Source organism: Uranotaenia lowii, chromosome 2 (assembly GCF_029784155.1).
Source record: "Uranotaenia lowii strain MFRU-FL chromosome 2, ASM2978415v1, whole genome shotgun sequence".
Classification (NCBI taxonomy): domain Eukaryota; kingdom Metazoa; phylum Arthropoda; class Insecta; order Diptera; family Culicidae; genus Uranotaenia; species Uranotaenia lowii.
Window position 1 is genome coordinate 149492223 of NC_073692.1, and position 27011 is coordinate 149519233.

At 31.9% G+C, this 27011-nt stretch overlaps 1 protein-coding gene across 2 annotated transcripts in view; it reads right to left on the reverse strand.

The window, feature by feature from the left end:
• The window catches only part of LOC129743960 (ubiquitin-conjugating enzyme E2Q-like protein CG4502), a 496854-nt gene that overhangs the window by 277293 nt on the left and 192550 nt on the right, over nt 1-27011 (reverse strand). For both annotated transcript variants that reach the window (XM_055736215.1, XM_055736214.1), the window contains exon 4: nt 13357-13393. The gene's annotated coding sequence lies outside the window, so the exon portion shown is untranslated. The remainder of the gene's footprint in view (nt 1-13356; nt 13394-27011) is intronic.

Sequence of the window (27011 nt, forward strand, 5' to 3'; positions counted from 1 at the left end):
GAATAACGAAAAAAACAACGACTGGAATTATTGAAACCCCGACTTTAGTGCTTACCATTAATTCGACTGTTGTCCCGGAGTTTATTAATTTCGGATTTATTCGTTTGAGAACTCGACATTACTATCCTCAGCCCTTAATATGCAGACTTTGTTTGAAATATGGACACCCAAAAAGCAAATGTTTGGCAGAAAAGGCATGCATAGTTTGCTCTGGCACACATAACAGCGAATCGTGCACTGCCAAAACTAAATTCTGTGCAAATTGTAAAGGAAACCACTCTCCGCTCGACAGAAATTGCCCCGTATACGTGTACGAAACTGCTGTTCTTAAAGTAAAAACGGAACAAAACATTACACTGGACGCCGCTCGTAGAATAGTTCAATCACCGAATACCATCAGCTACGCAGAAATTGTGAAGTCTCACAACGAAATCTTCAACCAACAAAGGAAGAAACAGCAGCCGAAAAAACACACTTCACCGACCGAACCGAACCAACAGAAGGACCAACAACAGCAACAACAAACAACAAAACGAATTCATCAGCATCACTCGATAGAACGCATCACTCCAGCTATCCATTTGACCGTTTCGCCGCCCCGCAAAAGATCAACCCCTCAAGCTTCGCCAATCGCCTCTGGTGACGAGGCCGAAGATGACCCTCAACAAAAAAACGATACACTCATCAATTCCGAGGATCGGAAATCGACCAGTGCAATAAATCGTGTTCCTTACCCAAACCCTTCCTCCTCATCCAAAAATCCCTTCCAACCTCCTCCTAATTCTAAAACCAAATCAGACCCTCGGCATAATACTACTTTGTAAAAGTGAATTGCCTTAATAAAATAATTTTAAGAATAAAAAAAAAAAAATGTAACTTTACTGAACGTCTTGTATCGAACTAGATTTTTAAGTCAAAGCTCCGAGTCAAATAATGTATTAAACTTTTAAAATTTATTCAGAGTCCTATTAAGCATGAATTAAAACATTTTGTTCTAAACTCCATACTCAGAATTAAAAAAAAGTTTGTTTTTAGGTTTTATTTTTGATATTGAGAAAAAATTATAATTAAGTTTTGTATGCAAGTTTCTCAAATCTCAGTAAAATAACATTGTTGTTGAATTTTATCGACGTTTATCGGCGAGTTTTATAAATTAAAAACTGTTTTTTACCAGTTGTCCAGAAGTTTCAAGCTTCTTTGGCGTTCGCTCCTCTTCAGTGAACACTAAAATATATTTTAAATAACAATTTAACACTACAATTACAATTGTTGAAATCAACATCAAGTTACAAATTACTGACTTTCGTCCATTATAATTTGTTCTGGCTCAGTTTGTTTTGTTATTCGTTTACATTTGTGTGTCAGTGTCTGGGTTAATTTGGAAATAACGAGGTCGTATGCTGTTTTAAAATTACATGAATCTCGTTGTCTGTTTAAAACATTGTTGTCCCCTCTTAGTTTTATGTAAAAAGTTTCTGTAGTTATTCTTGCGTTGTATCCTGCTACTCTTTCTCAAATGGTCATATACATGGTTGTCCATTTCTCCCCGAGCGGCTTGAAAAATGTAACTCAGTGAACTTTTCGTTCTGAAACACTTGCCCTGCTCTGTTAAGACGCCGAGCGTACACCCAATCAAATAGCAGAGAATGCTTGGCCAGGGTGAGAGCAAGAGAAAAAAATCATCACATTAAGTGTAGGGGAGCAGCGCTAAAGCAACTCAGTAGGCTTGGTTCTTTCCCAACAAGAAAAGGAAGAAGAAGAAGCAATATCGTTTCGTGCTGTTTGTTTGCCTACTGTGAAAGGAAGAGAAGGAAAAAAATGCACTTCAGTTGTGTGTTTCGGAATTTCTCTCGCTCACACAGGAGTGTTGCTATTGGGGCCCCGGTTTTGCTCGGCACTTGGCTTCGGCTGTACTCGGAAACGAGTGTAGAGCATTTCGGAATGAAGTGTGGTGCTCTACAAATCGTAGAAGATAACGGTGCGATTTACACAGCGCACTGTCGGATTTGAGAAGTGTGGACCAACCATGGTCATATATCTACACAGCTTAGAAACTGGTCATATTTTTTATTTTGAAAATACCACAATTTTAGAAAGAGTAGCAGGATACAACGCAAGAATAACTACAGAAACTTTTTACATAAAACTAAGAGGGGCCAACAATGTTGTAAACAGACAAAGAGATTCATGTAATTTTAAAACAGCATACGACTCCGTCATTTCCAAATTTACACGGACACTGACACACACATGGAAACAAAAAACAAAACAAAAACTGAGCCAGAACAAATTAGTATGGACGAAAGCCAGTAATATGTAAGTTTGAAATAAAAAATTGTAATTGTAGTATTAAATTGTAATTTAGAATATATTTTAGTGTCCACTGAAGAGAAGCGAACGCCAAAGTAGATCGAAACGTCTGGACAACTGGTAAAAAACAGTTTTTGATTTGTAAAAATCGCCGAAAAACGTGGATAAAATTCAACAACAATACATCGCGGCGATTAACCAACATTCATCATTAAATTAACATTGTGTATTAACGTTCGAAAATTAAAACAAAAAAATCTTATTTAAAATTAAAACGTAGTTCTGCTCAAAGTTTAATGATAAATTACTACGTTGTAAATCAATTTCCGGATTTTTTGAGGTCTTAATTTTAACATATAATTTTCTATCACAATTTTTGAATTTTCACTTAACTTAGATTTTCTAGAAAAATGAGGCAAAAGATACAAATCCTCTATCATTATTATACTTAACAAGAAACTGAAAATGTTTAAAGAAATATTTGAGATCACATCCAAATTGAAAAAAAAAATTGGCAAATGTAAATATAATAAAGTAAACTTATTCTGGTCAAAACGTCACAAAGTTTGAACCTCAGCCTCATCTAATGGATAAATTTCCACAAATCACTAACTAAAAGGACTTTATAAAATTTATCAGCAAAATTTAAAATATGCAAATTCAGTAACATTGTGAAAATTTATCCAAGACTTTCAATTCAGAACTCAAATTTCCAATACCTTATGTTGCGGCGTCACGCCCAGCCGTTACCGCCGCTGAGAACAACATCGAACAGAGTGAGCAGGCCGATAGTTAGAAATGTCATGATAGAAAAAGAGAGCAAAGTAGGAGTAGAAAGAGTGAAGAAAGTAAAGTAGAAAGAAGTAGGAGGAGTGAGTTTTTTGAGAAAAAGTGTGTTAGCTAGGTGGTTCTGCGAAAAATTATAATTGAAGTACTGTAAGAATTCGTCGATATTTACCATTCCCATTCAAAGTGAACTGGTTGAAGTTCTTAATTATACGTTGCACCAACTGTAAGTACGGTGAACCAATTTTTAAGGCATACTTGCTAAAGGCTAGCACTTTAAATTTCTAGGTTAACGTGCGACAAAAAACCAGTCCGTACGATAGAAAAAACTCGTAAATTGGAAGTATTATTCACGTTCTAAATCCTATTCGTATTATCCCAAAGGATTTCGGACATTCCGGATAGTAGCGTTATCATTTCATACCAGCTTTCGAATGCTCTGTCTTGAATCCAATCGTTATGAAATTATAGGTTAGGAAGTAGAACTACAGGGATAGAACCCAGAAAGGATTCGAAAGTAATAATTGTCTGCTTTCAAACGGGAAAACCGTTGCTAAAAATGTAAGTTCGATTTGATTACCCGTTTAAACATTTAAGTAATTTAACCTACAACAATTTCAGCTTAAAAGCGTCAATATAATTTTCGACTAATAAGAAGTGGCATTTGTTTTCCGTAGCGACAACACCTTACCTTATCAATGATTTATTATAGATATTATAGAATCATTAATGAAGTAAGGTTTTGAAAATTTTGGTTCTGAATTAAACGTCTTAGATAAATTCTCACAATGTTCCTTAATTTGCATACTTATTCAGAAGTAAGATATTTTTACTATTCTAAATACCTCTTATACCTGATTTTTTTTAACATGGAATGCAAAGTTACAAATATAACTTGAGTTCAAAGTTCATATAATACAGGTCAAATCTATTTTTTTTTCAAATCTTCAAAATTTGGGGGCTGATTTTTTAATATGGTAACGCTGAACCGAAATATACATATACTTTTTGTTATTGGAATTATAGCTCTCACTCAGGTCAACAATCGAATTACTTGATGACCACGCAGGAACGAGGAGGGAGGAGGGTTTGGTGGTTAGCCCCCTCCCCTCCCTTATGAAGGTCCAGAAAAGGCAAGGTTTTCTACTTTACACTCATAATTTTAAATTATTTATCAAATTTTGATTATTGAGGAAGGTTATTCAAGAGTAAAAATCGTGAGTCAATCTGATGTCAAAACCTCTAAAACTATTCCTATGTTAAGATTTCTGCAACAGATTTTCAAAATTTTACTCAATTGTTTCTGAATATTAATTTTTAAACGAGATTAAACAAATTTCACAGGTTCTGGGTCCATGTTTTCTAAATAAAAATTGAACTTCTGTTTTTATATTTCAGATTCTGTATCCAGTTTGGAAATGAAAATCTTTTAAAATTATCGTTAAAATTTTGGTTTTGAATTCCATTCAAATCTAAGTTCATGATTTTCGAACTCATATGCATATCCAACATTCAGATGATGATTTTCCGAATATGAAAAAAAAAGAAACCATTCTGAGTTTTCGTTTCATGTTCAGATTAGAAGCTCTTAAACATCATTCTTATACACAATTCATAACAACACTTCAGTTTCAGCTTCAAAATAGCGATCCAAATCAGCGAATCTGATGTATCGAAATTCATATTTTAATGCAGATTCGCAAATCGGATTAAAAAAAAATTAAATAATGAATTTAGATTAAAACCCAAAGCATCTGAATTCTATTAATACATTCATGATTGAGGGAATCTAAAATAAATTTCAATTATTTGCTCTTATTTGAAATCGTATTGAAAAGCGGAAACAGATCCAAAATTCAAATTTGAATTCAGGTTCAGAATTCAGATTCACAACCAATACTAAAAATTCAGATTAAGATTTAGAAATGAGATCACAAACAAGCCGACTATTTTGTTGAGAAAACCAAATTGTTAGGGATCGCAGACTTTTAATTTTGTATGATAGTTTAGTTCACAATTTAAGCCGTAATTCAGATGAAAATCACAAATATAAAATAGGATTTGAGTTTATTGTGCAAGTTTTGTTTAACGAAATATCTTGGGTTTTAAAAAAAATTATCAACAAAAATTTTTAATGAAAAATATTTTCTTAAAACCTGTAATCTTCCTTTGAAATAAATTGTAAAATTAGTTTTATTGTATCACATTATTGAAAGTGCACCTTTTTTAAAAAGCCAAATTTCAAACTAAAATCTTCAATGTGAATCGAGTTTGCGAGAATCAGTTCTAAACCGCAAAGATTTTATCTAGGGTTAGTTGCCCTACTTTGGAACTTTTAAGCGGTGGTTTTTAAATAATCATGTTTTTCTCATAAATGGGCGGGAAATTTATATCTTTCAGGAAATTCATTTATAAGTCATGATCTTATCTGCAAGTTTCAATGAAAATCTTCAACATAGGTTTCGCCGTTATTGAGAGATTTGCAAAGATATAGATGATCAAAATATCCAATTTTTAACCTACTGTTCCTATTTTGGTACTGGACCGGTTCCTTTCATTGGACCTAGAGCTAGAATTCCTGTAAAAAGTATGTTTTTCCAAAATAAATAAACAAATTCATTGAACATGTTATTTTCAATAAATTATTACCATAAAAAAGTATAACAGCTTTTTAACATAAAAAAAACTTAAATTTCTGTTATGAATATCACAAAAAAAATATTCCCCAACAGTTCTATCAGCATAACAATAGCTGAAACTTGTTTGTGTTTACTTTCTTGTAGCTTATTTGCGTAAAGCTGGCAAAAAAATGTTAGAAATATTCAATATTGGTTCTGAATTATGCCCCAATTATAAAAATGCACCTCTGTTGATTTCTTGGTATTGATACAAAGTATTGGTGATGTCAGGTCTAAACATGGAACATCAAAGTCAAAAGTTTGCTATATTTGGACCCTGAGCAATTTTTCCGAGTTTTCCATTGATTTTCAAAAATTTTAGGAAAAATAGGAAGTACGGTTCATATTCTTCACAGTGAAAGTAATTTTCTTTTAAACTTTGGCTTGGACAGTAAAAAATCGTGATTGTTCCTTAAACACTCTAATTTCTTTATACGTGCCCCAGCTGTCTGATTTACCACTGATGAGGAGGTACATTTTTAAAAACGTTGAAAATTTTATCAGAAAGACTTTTAATGGCAAAAAATAGTATGGTAGGATTCAGGAAGAATAAGAGTTCATTGTGTGCATACAAATATCTTTATTCTATGCCAGCAAAATGAATTATTTACAATTTTCGGCATTTTAGGACTAAAGTAGGCTCTAGGTTCAAAGTAGGAGCACACACCCTATTTCTCTTTCATTTGAAAAATTTATTTGTTTTGATTGATGGTTGGAATTCTTTAATGTGCTTAAGTGTTTGATAGATTTGATTGGAACAAAGAATTTGTTTTTTTTTCAAAAGAAAATAAAGGGTTTCTTTGTTCTAATCAAATAAGGCACTCAGAATTCTAGGGAGATAAATGCCCAAATGATAATTGTGCGTAAATTTATTGAATTCGGGCAGTTTTTGCTCAATCGAAAATGTGTTTAAAAACTATTTAAAAAAAAAGCTTAGCTTTGCACCAGAAGTAGGTTAAGATAAGAAGAATAGATTGGTGAACTTAACTCAAAACTATAGATTTTGCCACATTTCTCCCTCCGATTCTGAAGATCTCAATTAAGCTAAGTTTTCCAGATTTTCGTGCTTACTCAAATAATTCAACCATCAATGAAAGAAAGCTTCCAATTTTGTTACTAAAGGATTCCCTTTACAAATGTAGCTTACCATTTGAAAGATTTAATGATGTTTTCTACGGCCCTGTGATCACGAGAAGTTTTGATTTCTGTTAAAAAAAATGAAAATAAAATCCTACAAAAGATTTGAATTCATGACAGCGAGGTCTTCAAAAAATAAGTTTTGATGAAATGGCACCAAAATTGCTGTTCGCATGTATAATCAACTAGCTTTGTTTTTTTGAAATTTCATACAATACAAAAAAAAAACAAAATTCTGAATCAAAAAGAGCTTTCAAAACTCAAAAAAAAACATTGAATTATCATAGCATAAATGACTGAAAATAAAGTTTTCTTTTTTTTTTGTATTTCAAAATCAAAAACAATTCATAAAATATAACAAAACGGCTATTTTGAGTTGTATCTCTAAAAAAGAAAAAAAAGAGTAATTTAGAGTTTCATTGTTTTGTTTTTTTCTTAGTTTAGTTTTGACAGTTCTTTTTGTAGTGTTTAGAGACATCTGGTGGTCAAGTCAAAAAACCAAAATTGGTTCAAAAAGGTTGTTGAAATTTTAATACAAGTTCCGTAGGTAAGCTTTTACGTCTGTTCTCTGTGGAAATACTCAATCCAGATAAATAAATCTAAAAGTGAAATAAAATATTTTCTCAATACATGTATCTGCTGCTCTTAAAATGAACTCCACATTATGCTAGTATTTCCATGTCTGTCTCAACAATTCAGCCCTACAAAGTGAAACGGGAAACAGAGAACTGCATTCGATGATATGTTTGTTGCCATCTATTTCGAAAAAGGTAGTATTCTCACTTAGTTATCCACCTTCCCAAGAAAAGAAAAGAGAGAAAATATCCCAAAACAAGAAATGATGATGGATTTTCTTTTCCGTTGAAGATATCGCGAAGAAGCTTGCCGCAATATTTCAAGCAATACTCAATGAACCTACCGAACGGCCGACTGACACTGTAATACGGTCGAGGAAAAGTTCATGGGCAAGGTACTTACCTTCCTTCTTTCTTGGAAGGTTAAACGGAAAAATAACTGAACCCAGAATTCCACTTTCAATTCACTCTACTACTCTACTTCTACCTCAGTGGGTCAGACGCTTGTTTGGAGAGGAACACTTGCGATGATTTTGTTCACATTGAAATTTAATCTTGGAACAAAGTGTTTTAACGTTTTCAATTTCATTGGATCTATTTATTAATAATGTACTTTCGTTAAGATTCTAGTTTTCTTTAACTAATTGAAATTCATTAAAAGTTTTGAACTATTTGCTTCCTGAAACTTGTTTATCTTTCTTTTTTAATTATTACTCATTTCAAAAATTACCGTTCCGTTTATACGTGATAAACAAAATACGGTGGTCAAATCGTGCGCAAACGTTATCAAAAATAGTCTTGATTTGAAAAAAAAAAGTTGTTTAAAGTGTTAATGTTAGATGGCACACGTATTGCCCCAAAATAAAAGTAGAAAAATTTCATCGGACGCTATCTCAAAAACAACTTGACAGAATATCACAAAAATTTTCATAGGTTATCATTACATTACCAGGTTACTTCGCTGAAAATTTCATCAATTAATATCCAATCCATGCATTCAAAATTTATTCATATAACAAAGAGATGCATTTTTTTTCGAATACACTCCTTAATCAAGAAACGAATGCTGTGTATCCGCAACGTCGATTTCATTAAATTTATCAATCGGTGAAAGTTAGTTTTAACAAAAGATGTCTATTTTTTTTCAAACGTTACTCCTAGAATTTTGAACTTTCTGACCCTTGAAATGCTTGATGGTGGTTTTTACTTAAAAAAAATGAAATGAAATTAAAAAATTGCTTTCTATAGGCAATTTTTTGGTTTCAATTTAGTCGATTGCGATATAAGAAATCAGAAAAATTCTGTGGCGTACCTGTGATATGTAATTAAAAATGAGGATTATTAAAAAGAGATGTTTAAACAGAATCAAAATGGTTTATAAACAAATTAAATTTTGCGTAAACATTTTATGACCAATCAATTTGAATGTTTTCAAGCATAACGTAAACAGTATCAGAAGAAGCTTTGTTAGCTTGTTTTTAGAAATTTTTGGAGAGGCCCATTTAGGATCCATAAGATGGAAATAGGACGAATACTTCTTTTTTTTTAACCTAGAGCCTACTTTAGTCCTAACATGCTGAAAATCGGAAATAACTCATATCGTTGGCATATATTTCTGACACCCTATGCAAAAAATGAGCGCTCATTCTTCCTTTATGCCATCATACAACTATTCGCCATTAAAAGTAATTCTAATAAATAAATTTTCAACGTTTTAATAAATCTTTAGTGGTAAAACAGACAGCTCAATTAGTGGGAAGCATTACGAGAAATTCAAAAAGATTAAGAATAAATCACGTTATTTAATAGGCCAAGCCTAACTATAAAGGAAAACTACCATTGCTGTGATTAATCATTTTTTCCTGAAATAAAAAAAAGTACAACACTTTCGGCCATGATGTTCCATTTTAGGCCTGACAAATTTTTTTTCAATATTAACCAATCAATTTAGGTGCCAATTTTCATAAGGGCATAATAAAGAACCTGAACTGAGCATTTTCAACATTTTTTTTCAGCTTTAGATAAATAAGCTCCAGGCACAGACAAACAGACAGTCTTTGAACGAAATATGGTCAATTTTTCGCAAAGCGATTACACTGCCATCTGTTGCCGACATTGCCTACCAATAAATTTCGATAAATAAAAATGATTGTGGCAAGGCCGTGCGAACGGGGGGGGGGGGGGGGGGGTTTAGGGGTTTAACCCCCCCCCCCATGAAGATTTTTTCCAAGTAAAATTTTCACCATAGTAACGGAAAATTACATGATCTTAAAATTTATTTGAAAATAAGTGTTAACAATCGGGTCAGAATTTTTCTCGCCTCCGCCTCGCCTCTCTTCTCTCGCCGGAATTTAGTCTTCACCCTTGGCTTGAAACATTTCGATCTACGACACTATTCGACGTTTACAAATTAAAACTTACTTTGATTCTAAATTGCAGTTCAATTAATCTTTTGTATAGGAACTCAAAACTTGACATACAAAACTCGTACCTCGTCTTCAGAATGGGTTTTTATTAAGAAGTTTAACTAAATAAGAACAGAGTTTTAAACAAACCATTTTTTTTATTAAAATGAAACGTTTATTTCATTACAAATGTTATGCTTCAAGAAACCAATTTTGGACTAAATTTTATTTCGTGTTTTTGTTCTTCTAAATGCTCAGCACATTACATAACTTACACAAGGCCTTAAAAATGTATATCTTTTCTGAGGTGTAATGAATTAAAAGGGTAATTTAGATTCGACTATTTGGGTACCCTGAATATGAATATGCATTATTTCAATCAGCAAGCTAATTGTATTTGAGAAATTTCTGCACTTTTTATACAACAAATCAAATCTAAAACATATCATTTAAAAATCAAAGTTTTATATGAATTATTAACTTTTCTTAAGAATTCAAATAATTTTGAGTTCTGCGTAAAAAGTTACATAGGTTTTATGTTTTATTATTTTTTCTCATTTATCAAATTTTTAAGAAGTTTTAAACCAAAATGAATTTTACATATTTTTTCAGCATACAAATAATCCTTTTGTAGGTTTCAACAAATATGTTAAAAGAAATCAAGTTTTGTTTACATTTTCTGTAGTTATATCAAAAATACTTATAATGATATCTTTCCATTTTTTTTAAATGGTTGAATTTTGATTTTTTAAAACATGCATCATTATCATCATAATATAATCCCTTAATTGAATGAAGTATGATAAACAGAATCAGCATAAGATTTTTTCATATATGTTGGTTTTTTAGTAAATCAATTATCAAATCAAATTATCATCAAATTATTATCAAATCATTTCAAACCTACTTATCACCAAAACTAAAAGTATTCGACCAAATTTGATTAAAAATTTGAGTTCAGTACGCTAAAATCTACCAAATCAATCATTAAAAATAAGCACCATAATGCTGTTGCCTTGAGTCCTCAATTAAATTTTGTAAATTCTTATCGTGAAACGTGTTTACTAAAAGAAACCTCCTGAAATGTTTTAAAAGAAACTTATCTTTTCATTTTTATATTTTGTTTAAATTTTCCAATAAATTTACCAAATTCTAATGTACACTTCTTTAAAATTCTTTAATTAACTTTCCGAATTTTTTAGTCAAACTATTTAAATTTTAGAAATGATTTAAACAAATTTGTCTTTGATTCTGAATTTTTGTGTACTTGATACATGAGCCCTTAAATCTTATTTTTTATAAGAAAAACATAGTTTCATCCTCCTTTTTTTCATTTTTTATCAGTTTTCATTGATCATTCACGAAATTTTCCATTTCCCAACATTTCCTTGTAAGTGTAATTGAACATAAAGTTATTATTTTGAACTTCAAAAATGAACTTTTTAAGCCATTTATTTTGATAACTGGAGGATTTTTATATAAATAGGTTTTATCTCTGAATTATTTCACTAGCTCTTTTCAAATAATAATAAATATATACGATTTTTTAACAAATTCAATTAAACCATCAATCATTGAATAAATTCTTCAAAGTTCAAAATAGTTTTTCTGTTATCTTAAGTTCACATTATTAATCGAGATTCAATATTTTTTGTTCAAATTCAAATACTACGGAATTTTTCAATCAACCTTTCGGTTGAAAACGAAGAATTTTTTTTTTATAAAGATGAATAAAACTTAAGAATAATTATCATTTTTCTAACAACTAATCATAATTAGTTTTTCACCTGATTTTACATTTATTTTAGAATTCAGATTTCTTTTTAAAACTGTGTTTTGGAAACGTTTATTTTAAATAACCATAGAAATTCTTTTGAAACAAATTTCTAGTTCAGAATAAAGACATCATTTTGTAAAAATATCAAGTTTTTGATTTGTATAGTAATCATGAGTGAGAAACGGTGTTAGAAATTCCTTTCTTTTTTTATTGTTCATTTTGGCATTGTTTTTTTTTTAGCTAAAATTGAATTTCGAAAACCCCCCCCATGGACGGGACCTTCGCACGGGCCTGGATTGTGGTCACCTTTGATAATTTGGCATTTAGTTTTGAAGCGTAATCTCCAATCTAATATTCTGGACCAACAAAACAATATTTCTGCAAATTATGCGAAGGATAATTGTAATTTCATGATTCACTTTCGAAGACGAAATAAACCACCCCGTAAACCTCCTGTGTTCAAGAATTGATGTCAAGAATAACAATGTGGCGCAATTTGCTCTTATTTCATACGAAACTTCTGAATTTTTTTTAATGATTTCCAAAGTAAAAATTCAGAATTTACTGTTATGAAAGGATAGTTCATCTTAATTGATTTTTAATTTTTTTGTTTTACACCAGATTGCTACATTCATAACAAAGACTTGATTCATGTAATCAGAATTTACCCAACATGACATGAATTCATTAAAACAGAAATACGACCATTATCTCACGAATTCGTTCTCTTTTTTATGATTGAACGGAGTATTCCACCCATGTTTTTTAAGTTTTCGAGCAGAAACCCAGTTTTCCATCACCAGTTTGATTTTTGTTTTGAAAAAGTTTTTGGTTGTTAAGGGATTGTTTACTATATAACACAATAAACCATGATGAAAATTTGTGATTTCCGAAAAAGTGAAGCAGAGCTATCTGGTAGTGCCATTGCCTAGATTCTCAGCTAGTTTTGTGAAGAATGGATATGGAGTGTCCTGTCTGTTTGTCTGTGCTACAAATACACAAAAAAAATCTTCATACTATTATGCTACTGATAAATGTGCTAATGAGGAAAAGGTTTGAAAAAATCATAACAGAAATCATATTTGAATCGTTAAAAATCCCTGATATTAGTTCATGGTTTTTTTATTTTAAATAAAATATTTAATAAGGTTTTTGATGTTTTTTTTCAAAAAATCTAAATTTTTACTGGCATTTTAGATATAGGTCCTATAAAGGTCTAGTACCAAAACAGGAACAGTAGGTTTAAAGTAGGAAATTTAATCACCCATATACTTGTAAATCTATCAAAAATGGCGAAACTCAGGATGAAAATTCTCATTGAAACTTGCAAATAATACCATTAACTACGGAATGGGTTTTCTTAAAACCACAATACACTCGTTCATGTATAAGAAAAACATGGGTAAATATATGTATGAGCAACTGCTTAAAGGGTCCACAAAGGTTAACAAACCCTACTTGAATATTTTTAACACAATATTTTATTTTACTTTCGTAGTATTTTTAGTACAGGCGAATCTTTAAAAATAGTTCCTAACCTAACAAATAAAGTTATAATTAAAAAAATTCAACATGTCACAGCAGTTACATTTTTTCTGAAGCTTATCGATATTGTTTGATGCTTTAACATATTCCAAATGGAAAAAAAAATTAAACTTTTGGGTACAAAGTTCTAAGGACAGCCTTACCTGTTCAATTCAATGGTCTGGTTTCGGGAAAATAATCCTGAAAAGAAAAATTAAAAACTTATTAAAGAGGATATAGTAAAAGGACAATGATATTTTAACTTTTGACGTCATTTGGTTAGTAATAAGAATTATTTTAAACAATGTAGAGAACTGGTCACCAAATCGTGTTATCCAAAAGTTGCGATGGAATTCCATCGGAAACCATCACACCCAGCGCGTCGTTGCAAGATGGTGCTGACAGCCGTACGGAAACAACCCGCCCATCATCGTTATGATCAGTTTGAGCAAAAGTTTGAGCTGCACGTCACCGGTTTCAACGGAAACGGAAGAAGACACAAAGTAAGTACCAGTTCCAGTACCAACCATAAGCAAACCGAATCATACGGAAGATACGCCAGGAATGCGGAATATTTTGCCCCGAAGACAGCTATCCATCATAAAAGATAGCTGGTTTTCTTCCAGTTGACTTTTTCTCATTTTAAAGTATTAAATCTTTTTGACTGCTACTGCTGAAAATATAGAGTTTTCTAAAACGGGAGTATAAATTAAAAGTTGAAGGTGGAATTTTCGCTATTTCCTTCTTTCAAAAAAGAAAATTGAAAGGTATTTTCCCGAAAGCAAAATAACCCGCAGTCTTGATTGAAAGAAAATGTAAAATTAATTTTTCATTTTCTTTCCTCCACGCCAGGCAGCGGAAAGTAGAACGAGCTTTAAGCTGACAAAAATCCCAGCCCCCACTACTATGAAGTACTATGAAGAAGGAGGTAGGTATTTACGTGCCGCCCGGTGAAAAAAGAACTTGTTTGCATAACAAGGGAAGGATACGCTAAGTTGTTAAGGAAATTTGATGCTTCCCATGGGAGTTTTTCAATCGGTCAATCGATGGGGATTCTTTTGGGTTCTGGAAAAAGGATACTGCATAAAATGTAAATTAATCCGACTGTGTTATAACTTTGAAACAAATAATTTATTTTAACAGGATCTTTCGGAAAAGAGAATCAAACTTATTTTGAAAAAAATAAATTTGAACTTTATATAATCCATAGCTGGGACTTTGAACTTTGGATGTTTAGGATGATTTGAATATTGCATTTGAAAAAATGTCTGTATTTTCACTAGTTATATCTGTCGAAATACTTTTATTCTACTCTTATTCATTATACTTGACAATACCAATCGACTGGGCAAATCTCCTGTCAGGTCCTGTCCTGATCAGTCGACCCTACCAGACCAGTTGCTGTTGTCCAACATAAGAGTTTAACCTTTTGCTTTGGGCAAAAACACCAACATCAAAAAACGGCAACTAACAGTCAAAGGCAGACTATTGATTGCCTCCCTCTCTTAAGGATTATTGGCGTGATTCCAACTACTAACTACTGAAGGCTGGAACTTGTTTACCCCAAGTCAGATTGACAACTCGAGCTCTGCCTGACAGCTTCTTGTAAACAGAACAGGAAATGGAGGTTGGCAAATTTTCATTTGAATAATAAGAGCAATGCGGATTAGACATATTCTACGCTTTTTTACCGCTCACAAGTGATTTTTATCCGATCGCGAATCGTTTCTTTTCTCATTTTTTATTTTTCATTCCCCATTTCTCATTTCTCATTTCTCATTTCTCATTTCTCATTTCCCATTTCCCATTTCTCATTTCTCATTTCTCATTTCTCATTTCTCATTTCTCATTTCTCATTTCTCATTTCTCATTTCTCATTTCTCATTTCTCATTTCTCATTTCTCATTTCTCATTTCTCATTTCTCATTTCTCATTTCTCATTTCTCATTTCTCATTTCTCATTTCTCATTTCTCATTTCTCATTTCTCATTTCTCATTTCTCATTTCTCATTTCTCATTTCTCATTTCTCATTTCTCATTTCTCATTTCTCATTTCTCATTTCTCATTTCTCATTTCTCATTTCTCATTTCTCATTTCTCATTTCTCATTTCTCATTTCTCATTTCTCATTTCTCATTTCTCATTTCTCATTTCTCATTTCTCATTTCTCATTTCTCATTTCTCATTTCTCATTTCTCATTTCTCATTTCTCATTTCTCATTTCTCATTTCTCATTTCTCATTTCTCATTTCTCATTTCTCATTTCTCATTTCTCATTTCTCATTTCTCATTTCTCATTTCTCATTTCTCATTTCTCATTTCTCATTTCTCATTTCTCATTTCTCATTTCTCATTTCTCATTTCTCATTTCTCATTTCTCATTTCTCATTTCTCATTTCTCATTTCTCATTTCTCATTTCTCATTTCTCATTTCTCTTTTTTTCATTTCTCATTTCTCATTTCTCATTTCTCATTTCTCATTTCTCATTTCTCATTTCTCATTTCTCATTTCTCATTTCTCATTTCTCATTTCTCATTTCTCATTTCTCATTTCTCATTTCTCATTTCTCATTTCTCATTTCTCATTTCTCATTTCTCATTTCTCATTTCTCATTTCTCATTTCTCATTTCTCATTTCTCATTTCTCATTTCTCATTTCTCATTTCTCATTTCTCATTTCTCATTTCTCATTTCTCATTTCTCATTTCTCATTTCTCATTTCTCATTTCTCATTTCTCATTTCTCATTTCTCATTTCTCATTTCTCATTTCTCATTTCTCATTTCTCATTTCTCATTTCTCATTTCTCATTTCTCATTTCTCATTTCTCATTTCTCATTTCTCATTTCTCATTTCTCATTTCTCATTTCTCATTTCTCATTTCTCATTTCTCATTTCTCATTTCTCATTTCTCATTTCTCATTTCTCATTTCTCATTTCTCATTTCTCATTTCTCATTTCTCATTTCTCATTTCTCATTTCTCATTTCTCATTTCTCATTTCTCATTTCTCATTTCTCATTTCTCATTTCTCATTTCTCATTTCTCATTTCTCATTTCTCATTTCTCATTTCTCATTTCTCATTTCTCATTTCTCATTTCTCATTTCTCATTTCTCATTTCTCATTTCTCATTTCTCATTTCTCATTTCTCATTTCTCATTTCTCATTTCTCATTTCTCATTTCTCGTTTCTCATTTCTCATTTCTCATTATCATTTTCATTATAAGCAATCGTATTTTTTGTGGTTTCATAAATTTTGGGAATTTGCATTTATTTTTCTTTGCATAAATGATATTTAAACAAACAATATGAATTCGAGGAAAGAATAATCTTTATCTTCAAACTTCATCAGTGGTAAAACTTCCGAAGAAATCCATCATGAACTAAATATATCTTGTAAGGTATAGCATTCCATCTTTATGAAAGATCCTTTTGATTTAACAACAGCAGGCGTGGAAAACCGTTCGGAATAATAATAGGAAAACACCGCGTGTGCTATTTATCACTTTTCCGTCCTCGTTTTTAGAAAATGGAAAAAAAATGTCGAAAGCACAAACGGAAATGCAACTTTCATCATTTATTTAAATCGCTTTCGAAGCGATAAATTAAAAGCGACCAATTTGCAATCTCTCGTGACTCGTGACACATGGAGAACCTTTTGTGTGTTTCCTAAAATGGTGTAGATTTGCTCTGCCGTTCGACTAAAACCGGGGTGGATTTTTCGATTGTTTCAAAGCTAAACCTAAAAGCAGTCATACTAACACGTAGGACAAAAACAAACGCTTTCACATCGAATTGTGCGAACATTTCCGGGGCCACAACTTTTCCACAATTGAAATATGCATGATTAATTTTCGATTGCTAAATAGTGTTGTCCTCTTAGGACAAAGAATATGAAACAAATTCGCGCTGAATTTTATAAAAGGGGAAAAAACATTCTAAACAATGTGGCAAAACCTTTTTGAAATTTATCGTTATCGTCCATTGAACAATTCTATTGATGGCCTAGTTTGAATGGTTGCAACAGAAATATGTTTCCAAACTGGGATAACTTCGAATCCTTTTGAAATGAATAAAATTTGAAAATCAAATTGGACTTAGTAATTTCCATCTGCCTCCGAGGACAAATAGTCAATCAAATACATCCATTGTTTCTTTGATTGAAGCAAAATATTGTGCTGCCCTGCTCTGACCCCCTAATTTTGGTGACATTTCAAAAGAAAACGATTCGAAAATTAAAACAAACGACAAAACCACAATTTTCAGTCAATTGCAGCAGCGAACTGGATACGTCAACAGCACACAAACACAACTGAAGTAGGTATATTCGTGTCAATCACGATACGGTATCGGTGTGACAGGATCGGAACGAAAAGTGAATCCAGCAAGGGGTGTGCACTTGTTACTGTGGAGTCCTGTTTTGTCCTGCGCTGGGAAATTCTAGCTTGGAATGAAATCGCTGTCCTAAGGACACATTTTGTTCTGTGCACTTGATAACGCTGAAATCCGCTTTGAAAACAGTTAAAGACTGGTAGGTAAAAAATAGTACCAACTACTATTCTGATTGTGCGCGCTGTGGTCCCCTCTTTATCAACCTGTCAATCAGGATTGATTAACTTTGCTCGAAGGTCCACTTCGTTTCCATAAGTATACAGTATATATAAATGACAGCCATGGTTGGTCCGCACTTCCCATATCAGACAGTGCGCTGTGTAAATCGCACCGTTATCTTCTACGATTTGTAGAGCATCACACTTCCTTCCGAAATGCTCTACACTCGTTTCCGAGTACAACCGAAGCCGAGTGCTGAGCAAAACCGGTGCCCCAATAGCAACGCTACTGTGTGTGAAGGAGAAATCCCGAAACACACAACTGAAGTGCAATTTTTTCCTTCTCTTCCTACCACAGTAGGCAAACAAACAGCACGAAACGATATTGCTTTTTCTTCTTCCTTTTCTTGTTGGGAACGAACAAAACCTACTGAGTTGCTTCAGCGCTGCTCCCCTACACTTAATGTGATGATTTTTTTCTCTTGCTCTCACCCTGGCGAAGCCTTCTCTGCTCCTAGATTGGATGTGCGCCTGGCGTCTTTACAGAGCAGGGCAAGTGTTTCAGAACGGAAAGTTCACTGAGTTGCACTTTTCAAGCCGCTCGGGGAGGAATGGACAACCATGATGACAGCTAATTTCAACATGAATTCGATGAAATTACTACTGGATTTTTTTTATCCCATGGGCTGATCTTTTCTGATAAAATAAGTGGACAAATCGGTATATTAAGGTTTTGAACTTAAAGCATTTTCTACATGCATTGATAAAAACATATTTGGTCTCTTAAACTCTAGTTTAAGAAATTACTTGTTCATATCATTGTATATTCTTGTTCAAATGGTATTAAATTCACAAAATTATGGCTGTAATGACTGTAAAATAATCCTGTAAATTTGTTCCTTCATTTTTAAAATGAAATAAATGTGTTAAAGATAGTTATACCAGACCTTGCGACACCTTGAAACAGTAATCAAAGTATGTTTAGATAATTTTGATTAAAAAAAACTTTCTTTTAAATGAAATTTAACATTTTTCCTAATCAAACTATTTTGAATGTCTTAATTTGAAATGTCTAATTGATTTGAATTTGGTTTCCTCAAAATTTGGATTTGAAATTGGGTTTCTATTTAATTTCTTTCATCCCTTCAATTTACCTTCGTTTATTACATCCTTTGTTTGGATTCGTTTACCATTATACGACATTTTATGCATTTTCAAAGATGAAGTAATTCGATTTAGTTAGATCCAGTATGCAATTCAATTGCTGATCTTTTGCAAATGTTCTAACAATTAAGAGTTTGAATGCATTTTTTTGAGTGATTGCAATTGTCATCCAGTTGAAATGTTTTTTTTTTGTTGTAAGAATTCTCAATAAAAATTTCTAGAATAATTATTTCCTACTTCGAATGCTTTTTTTTTGGAAAGTACATTTTCCATTACATTTTCTAAAACAAAAAAAAATGTTATTGAAGTTATGATAAGGAGTGTATTTGTTTTGTGAATAACTTTTGAATGCATGGATGGAAATTAATAAAAATTTCAGAGAAGTAACCTGATAATGTATCGTCTACATGTGCAAATTTTTGTAATGTTCTGTCAAGTGATTTTCGAGATAGCACCCAATGAAGAAATTTTTCGACTTAAAATTTCGGGCAACAAGTACGCCATATTTAAAGCATACTATGAACCAGATTTTTTTTGAAATCAATGCTATTCTTTCTGTTTCCTGAAGTTTGAATTTCAAAATAACTCAAAATATTGAATTTGGTCTTAGTTATAACAAACTTAGCCGATTGTCTTTCTTCGGCACAAAAACAACATATTTGGTTTTTAATCACTGCACCACCGTTTTTGCGAAATGGCACGTTTCCAGTTCCAACCAAAACAGAGAATAAACTTTGTGGTACTTATTGAAGTGCTTCTATTTGTCCTCCTTGTTTATCTCCAGGAAATAAAGGCGAGGCTTGTCAACGGAAAATTTTTGTTTGGAATCCTTCCAGGTTCGCTAAATAGTTCGTGTTGCTGCCTGTTACAAATTTTTTCAAAATATCTTCCCTTAAATAATGCTAATATTTTGTGCACGATTTGACCACCGTATTTTGTATATTTTATCGGTTGGCAGCTTTTTTTCTTCGCAAAAATTAAGTCAGGCCTATTTGTAAGTCAGCGTAATAAACCAGTCAGAAAAAATATTTTTTTTTTATCACTTCCTCTATTCATATTTTCAGATTGAGCTTCAAATAACCACTCACATTACTTTCACTTCATGAAATCAATCATCTTCACTTTTATACACATTTAGCTCACTATTGGATCTTCTAGGACTTCTAAACGATTTTATATGTGAATTTTGGTCGAATAGTGGATTTCCAGCTGTTTTTGGGTCTTCCCCTGGAACTTTTCTGGATTTTCCCGATTCTGCCAAAAAAAAAATTATCAATGATCATCAGTAGCGGTCGCTATCTCAAAAACCACTTGACAGATTTTCTCCAAATTTAGTACAAGTTCACATTACATTACTAAGTTGCTTCACTGAAAATTTCATCAATTTCCATCCATGCATTCGAAATGCATTTTTTTTTCGAATACTCTCTCTCCTTATACCTAGGGATTTCAATTGGTTGAATTATTGATTGCTTGTTCATAAGTTCGAGCCCAAAAGTAAGCATCTAACACAGTTATACCGGGCTAAATTTTCATCTTAGATATCCTAGACATCTTAGATATGAAATCACGAATGAAACCTTTAAATATTAAAAAAGATCTGCTTAACAGCTTTCAATACATAAGTGTTTTTATTATGTGAATCGATTGTATTCTGATTATTTTTAGAGAAAATTTTTTTGAATGAGATTTCAAAATTTAAAGTAGCGAGAAAAATTTGCAAATAAGTTATTTGGAATCCTTTTACAAAAAAGAGGTGTTTTGAAAACAATCTTCTAACTATGTATGCCAATTCTGGTTATATATCAATTCTTATCAAGGTTGCCAAAATCACAGAACAATCTAGAATTTAAAAAAAATCAAGCAAATTTCAATATATATTTTGAGTTTCTCACTTTGAAAGAAAAATATAATAAAATTAATGACGCTGACTAATTTTTCAAAAGTAAAATGTAAGAAAACCTAGTTTTTCACGACTTTCAATAAAAAAAAAAGAAAATTAAAAAAACATAAACGTACGTCCGAATGTGTTGTGGTGGAGTTTCACTGTAAATTGGTAAAAATATGTTTTTCGATTGCCTTCTATGTTACTACGGTGGCCTGCGAGACGTTGATCGAGAGTATTTTTTATGAGTCCGAAGTAAACATAGGAACATGAATCCTCACATGGGATCTATTATATTACATTGGACTTCCCGATCAGGAGAGCATATCAAAATATTAATTCAAACGTATCTCACCAAGATATTTATATCTGATTCAGTTATAATTAAGTACTCTTAATTTTCGATTTTAAGTTTCTCCAATCTGAATTATATCTTATTCTGATTGACAGACTTGTATGGGGTTGAGCTTATTCTCAATGATAGATTTTTTTTCCGGATTGTCCTAAAATAAAATGATTATATAATATTTTGATATACGGGCAACTTTTTATGAAACACGGTCATCGAAGTCAACGGCCCAAACCGTGCATTAGTGAGTTTCGCTCAACAGATTCATAAAATTGAATCCAATTTTTGGGAAACAAAAAATGGAGCATAGTTTTAGCATATAACGTGGTTTAATGACATTCCACTTGAAATTTTTGACGAAGCACTCATATCTTGATAAGTTATAATTTTGATAGGTTTTGTTCTGTCCAATATCAATTATATTATGAATGAGATATAATCTTCAAAGGAGCATATCTTAAATTGATATTTAAGCTATGATCACATAGATTTTTTTATATAATTTGAGATATTTTAACATCCTACGCTGCCGTTCTAAGCAAGATTGTCCCATGTGGAAAAACGTGCAAACGAGAAAAACGCGATTGAAATATCAGCTATATTTCCAATTTTTCTCTCAAACTAAAAATTCACCGACAGTTTTTTCGTAGTGAACAGTTCAAGTTAATCATTTTACAATGTTTTCTGCCAAAAAAAATACCTTTCCTACAAAAAAAAACAACAAATTAGAGCCAAAAATGCTCCGTGTGACACTTTTGCGTAGAATCAGAACGCATGCCGATGCTAGTTCTACGAAAAACTGTCACACGGCTACAATTTTTCTATCATTTAAAAGCTTGCGTAGTTTATTTTTTTGTCTCTTTGTTTATAAAAATGTATAGTTGAGTATGGATCTCGTAAGTAGTGCCTACCGAAAAGTGTTTAGTGAAAATTTCTCTGTATAAAACACTCAAGGCTTCTCGCTCCTCCTCTGCCCTCTATTTTAGTGTTCTTTTCAGTGAAAAACATAAAATTCAACAGTTTGAACTCATCTTAAGACAATTTTTTGATAAAATTAGCATTTTTCATTGAATTTTTTCTAGTGTGACATTCTTGCGTAGAACTATCAACATAGAGACAACCACCTTGATGAAAATTTCGTATAAGTTCAGAACAAAGTATACTTGTTTGTGTTTTTATTCGAAAGTTAACACTAAAAGAGACCGTTTCCAGCAAAAAAGTGAAAATGACCCAAAAGTCACATGGGACATTCTTGCGTAGAACGGCAGTACGAGTACTGAATAATAACTCATTTAGATAGGAAAAAAATAGTCTCAAAATATCTCATCTTGAAATAATTTAGTTTTTCCCTCATGATTGGGTTTTCACCAATACTCTTTGGGTCTTTCACTCTGCTGTATAGATTTCTCACTATTCCCGATCAGAAGAGGAAAACAAAATTATATCAAGATGAGATATTTTGATTTTGATTTTTTTCCTATCTGGATGAGTTATGATTCAGTACTCGTAGGATATTTCAAATTATATAAAAAAAAATCTATACGATCATAGTTAAATTATATCAGTTTTTTATATGCTCCTATCAAGATTATATCTCGTTCAGATAGCGCATACATAGGTTGATATTGGGTAGAACAAAACCTAGCATAGTCATAACTCATCAAGATATGAATGTTTCGAGAAAAATTGCTAGCAGAATGTCAACAACCCACATTATTTGCATAATCTATGCTCTATTTTTGCTTTCCCAAAATTGGAATCAATTTATGAATCTGATCGAAACTCATTGAAGTACGGCTTTTGCCGTCGACTTCGATGTCCGTGTTACATAGAAAGTTGTATGCTTATCAAAATTAGATACGATTATAGTATTTTATAACGGTTTGAAACAAAATCTTTATCGTTGAAAGTGAGTTCAATCCTATTCAAGAATGTCAATCAAAATAAGATATGTTTTACCCAGATTCAAGAAACTAATAGTCGCAAATTTAGACAACAAAATTTTTATTCAAAAAATTATAAAAATCTCGTTGAGATATGTTTGAGTTATTATTTCGATATGCTCTCCTGATCGGGTTAGGTTCCGGACCAAAACTACTCTCGATCAACATCTCGCAGGCCACCGGAGTAACATCAAGCTACTAAAAAAGAAACGAGACGGTAATACAAACAAACCAATAACTACAGAAAAACAGAAAGAGAAAGACAACACAGTTCTAGTTGAACACTTAATAGAGACAGGACACACTTTTGACAATGAGAAAACAAATATAATAGACTCAAGTTTTAACGAACACACTCTCAATTTTTACGAGATGTGCCATATTTTCAATACTACAAAAACAGTCAACCAGTGAACTGATGTCCAAAATCTCAACTCCATCATTTCATCCGTTTCAGATACCTTACACAAACATAATTACAAAAAGACCGATAAAAAACATGTCAAAAATATCGATATCCAGTAAACAACGCAAAAAGAAACTATTTCAAAAAAAATTTCACGTTTATGTCTTAATTTTGGTTTAGTGGTAGACAATTTTAAATTTCAAATTTGAATGTAAGTTGAGCTTAATATTACAAAAGGCGACCAAAAACCTAATTTTATCACCACAACACTTCCGAACAGCACGCTTTTATTAAAGCAATTCACAATCAACAATTTTGTATGTAACGCTAGAAAAAAAAAATCAACACGCACTATACACTTCACTAATTATTAAAACTAACTTCACATTACTCACAGGACCCCTAAGGAAGGTGTTAACCAAAACCGAAACGTTGGATCAAGAATGAAAGTTTTTGGATTCAATAAAATTAGACTAATTTGTCGTTAATTTTAAAGTAAATTATGATCTTTGACTTTAGGCCGAGAAGCGATTTATTTAGTTTAAAGTATAACATAAAATAATAGTTGAATTCGGTAACACTGGAGTTGAATAAAAGAAATGTAATATTCATGGCAACGATTGGTATTTTGACAATATTATTCAAAACGAACAAAACAAGATCAGTCATTGATCTATTCTTGTGGATGATAGATGGGTCTGAGTGAATCTTTTAGTTGAGATTCGTAAAAAGCGTAAAATCACGACAACGGCGTTGTTTGTAAGAGGAGCACAGATTTGCAAAGCTGATGCTCAGATTTTTTAGAAATGGTTCCGACTCCGGTAAATAAGACGGAGATGATGGAAAAGCGAAGATTGTAAAGGCTGCTGCTGCTGATTATTTATTTTGAATTGGCTTTGAATCGGAGATGATGGAAAAGCGAAGATTGTAAAGGCTGCTGCTGCTGATTGTTTATTTTGAATTGGCTTTACGTTGGAAAAAGACAGAATTGGCTTAGGAAGCACAAATTTTAAGACTCTTGCTGCTGATTGTATATTTTGTGCTGGCCTTCCGGTGGAAAAAGACCAAACTGACTTGGAAGATTTTAAAGGCTGCTGCTGCTGATGGTTTGTATTTTTTTTGCCTTCCGGTGGAAAAGGACGGATTGGCTTAGAAAGCGTAGATTTTTATGGCTGCTGCTGATTGTTTTCTCTGATTTGGCCTTTAAGTGGAAGAAAAAACAGAATTGACTTAGTAAGTGCAGGTTTTTAAGGCAGCTCCTGATGATTATTTGTTTTGGTATGACCTCCTGGTCGAAAAAGACAGGATTGGCTTAGGAAGCGCAGATCTTGAAGACTGTTGCTGTTGATTGTTTGCTTTGATTTGGCCATCCGATGGAAAAACCAAACTAACTTAGGATGTGCAGATGTTTAAGTCTGCTGCTACTAATTGTTTGTGTTGATTTGGCCTTCCGGTGAAAAAACGGAATTGGTTTAAGAAGAACAGATTTTAAGGCTGTTGCCGCTGGTTGTTTGTTTTGATTTGGCCTTCTGGTGGGGGAGGGTACTTTTGCATTATTCCGGCTCTGTTAAACGGAGACAGAGCGAAAAAAAAGCACAGTTTGGGAAGGCTGTTGCTTAGAATGTTTTCGGATTGCTGCAGCTCTGGTAAACAAAGACAAAGCGACAGGAAAACCACAGATTGGGAAGGATGTTGTTAAGAATATTTTTTGGATTGGATGAAGAATATGGAGAAATAAAATAAAATTTTAAGATAAAAAGGCTCTTGTTCCGAATGGAATGTAGAATTGAAATGAAGGATATTCAAAAAATAAAATTTTGTGTCAGAGAAAAACAAAAGTTAGTTAATAAAATATTCTTTAGAGAAATGAGGTGAGAAGGAATGAAGAAATAAGATGAAGGATATGCAGAAATGAAATAAAATTTGTAGGATGGAGAACAAAAAAGTGAAAAATGGGGATACACTGGGGTCAAAAAAATCTACCATGGGAGAAAAAGGTTATGGATTGAAGAAGTTTTATTATTTCGATAAAAAAGTTGCAAAAACGCTAGCTGTATATTTTTGATTCTCTTTTTTTTTGGAAAAAAGAAACACAACTTGTTTAATCCAAAACTTTATTCTCCCACGGCTTAAAAAAAGTTGGAGGTTCCGAAACTATTAAGGAAGCCATCCCCGATCTCGTAACGGCTACAACCCAAGTTTTACTAAGGATGGTTCAGTTTCTGATTATATATGAACAGACAATTCATTTATATGTATATTAATAAAAAATTAGTTGAAATCAAATAAGTATAAAAATCCAACTGTTTATTTTAGATCCATGATTTATATGTATTATTCATCAATCAGTAAATAAACTTGAAGCTCCTGTTTCACAGTTTTGGAAAATCTTTAAATTTTGAATCACTTGTTCAAAAAACTTGACTAGGAGTTAAAAACATTTGTAAGAATGAGAAACAATTTTATTTTGTTTCAGTACAACTTAACTTTGACGGCCCACAATGAATGTCGAAAGTAACATTAATGCGTTTTTTGTTTTGGAATATTGTACTCTTTAGAGCAAATTTATTTCATTATCAAAAACTCATATAACAAAAAAATTTACACTTTTTGTGATTTAGTAACTCAGTCCGTAAAATGATATCTACCACCACAGTTTTTGCACAGTTTGGTTACCTTGTTGTACGATGTTTGCTGCGGCAGAAAAAAAATATTCAGAAGATAAGAAATAATACTTACTTATAGTTATAAGTTGATACAAAAAAAAAAAAAAAAGATTTAAAAAAAAACCTGAAAAAATGATTTAAGTACAGACTCGTTCGTTTTGTGCAACATTCGATTTAGTCAACAACCAATTGAACCAATGTGAACGGTTTTTTTAACGAAATTAACATATAATTTTCACTATAACATGTTCTTGAATGTTGATAAAATATAACAACAATAAAAAAAAAATTAGAAAAAAATAGAAAGTACTAAAAATGACAAAAGACATAAAAATATCACAAACTCAAAAACAATAACAAACAAAAGAATAGAAAAGACAAAAAATATCTTAAAAAAGATGCAAAATAACAAAAATAACAATTCTGATATAAATAACAAACATTCTAAACATAATAAGAAAAGTTTTAAATGTGTCTTAAACATGATAGAAAATAACAAAAATGACTAAATATTATCAAAAGATGACGGAAAATTGAGTAAATAATAATAACAAAGGTTTATTTTTATTAAAAGTAAGAAAAAAAAAAACCCATTCAATATTGGCAAGACCAAATTCTCGAGTGGGTTGCCGAAAACGACAGAGGCATGAATGTATTTTTGATACCAAAACGTTACCCATCGGTTGATGCAATATTTTAATTAGTGACAATTCGACAGTTACATCAAACGAGAAAAAAGCTCCCTAATTGACAGCCCAATTAAACACAAATTACCAACGATTTTGATGGGAAAAATTACGTGGCAGCAATATGTGCGCACAAAAACCGATTTCCACCAGCAGATTCGATTGACGTA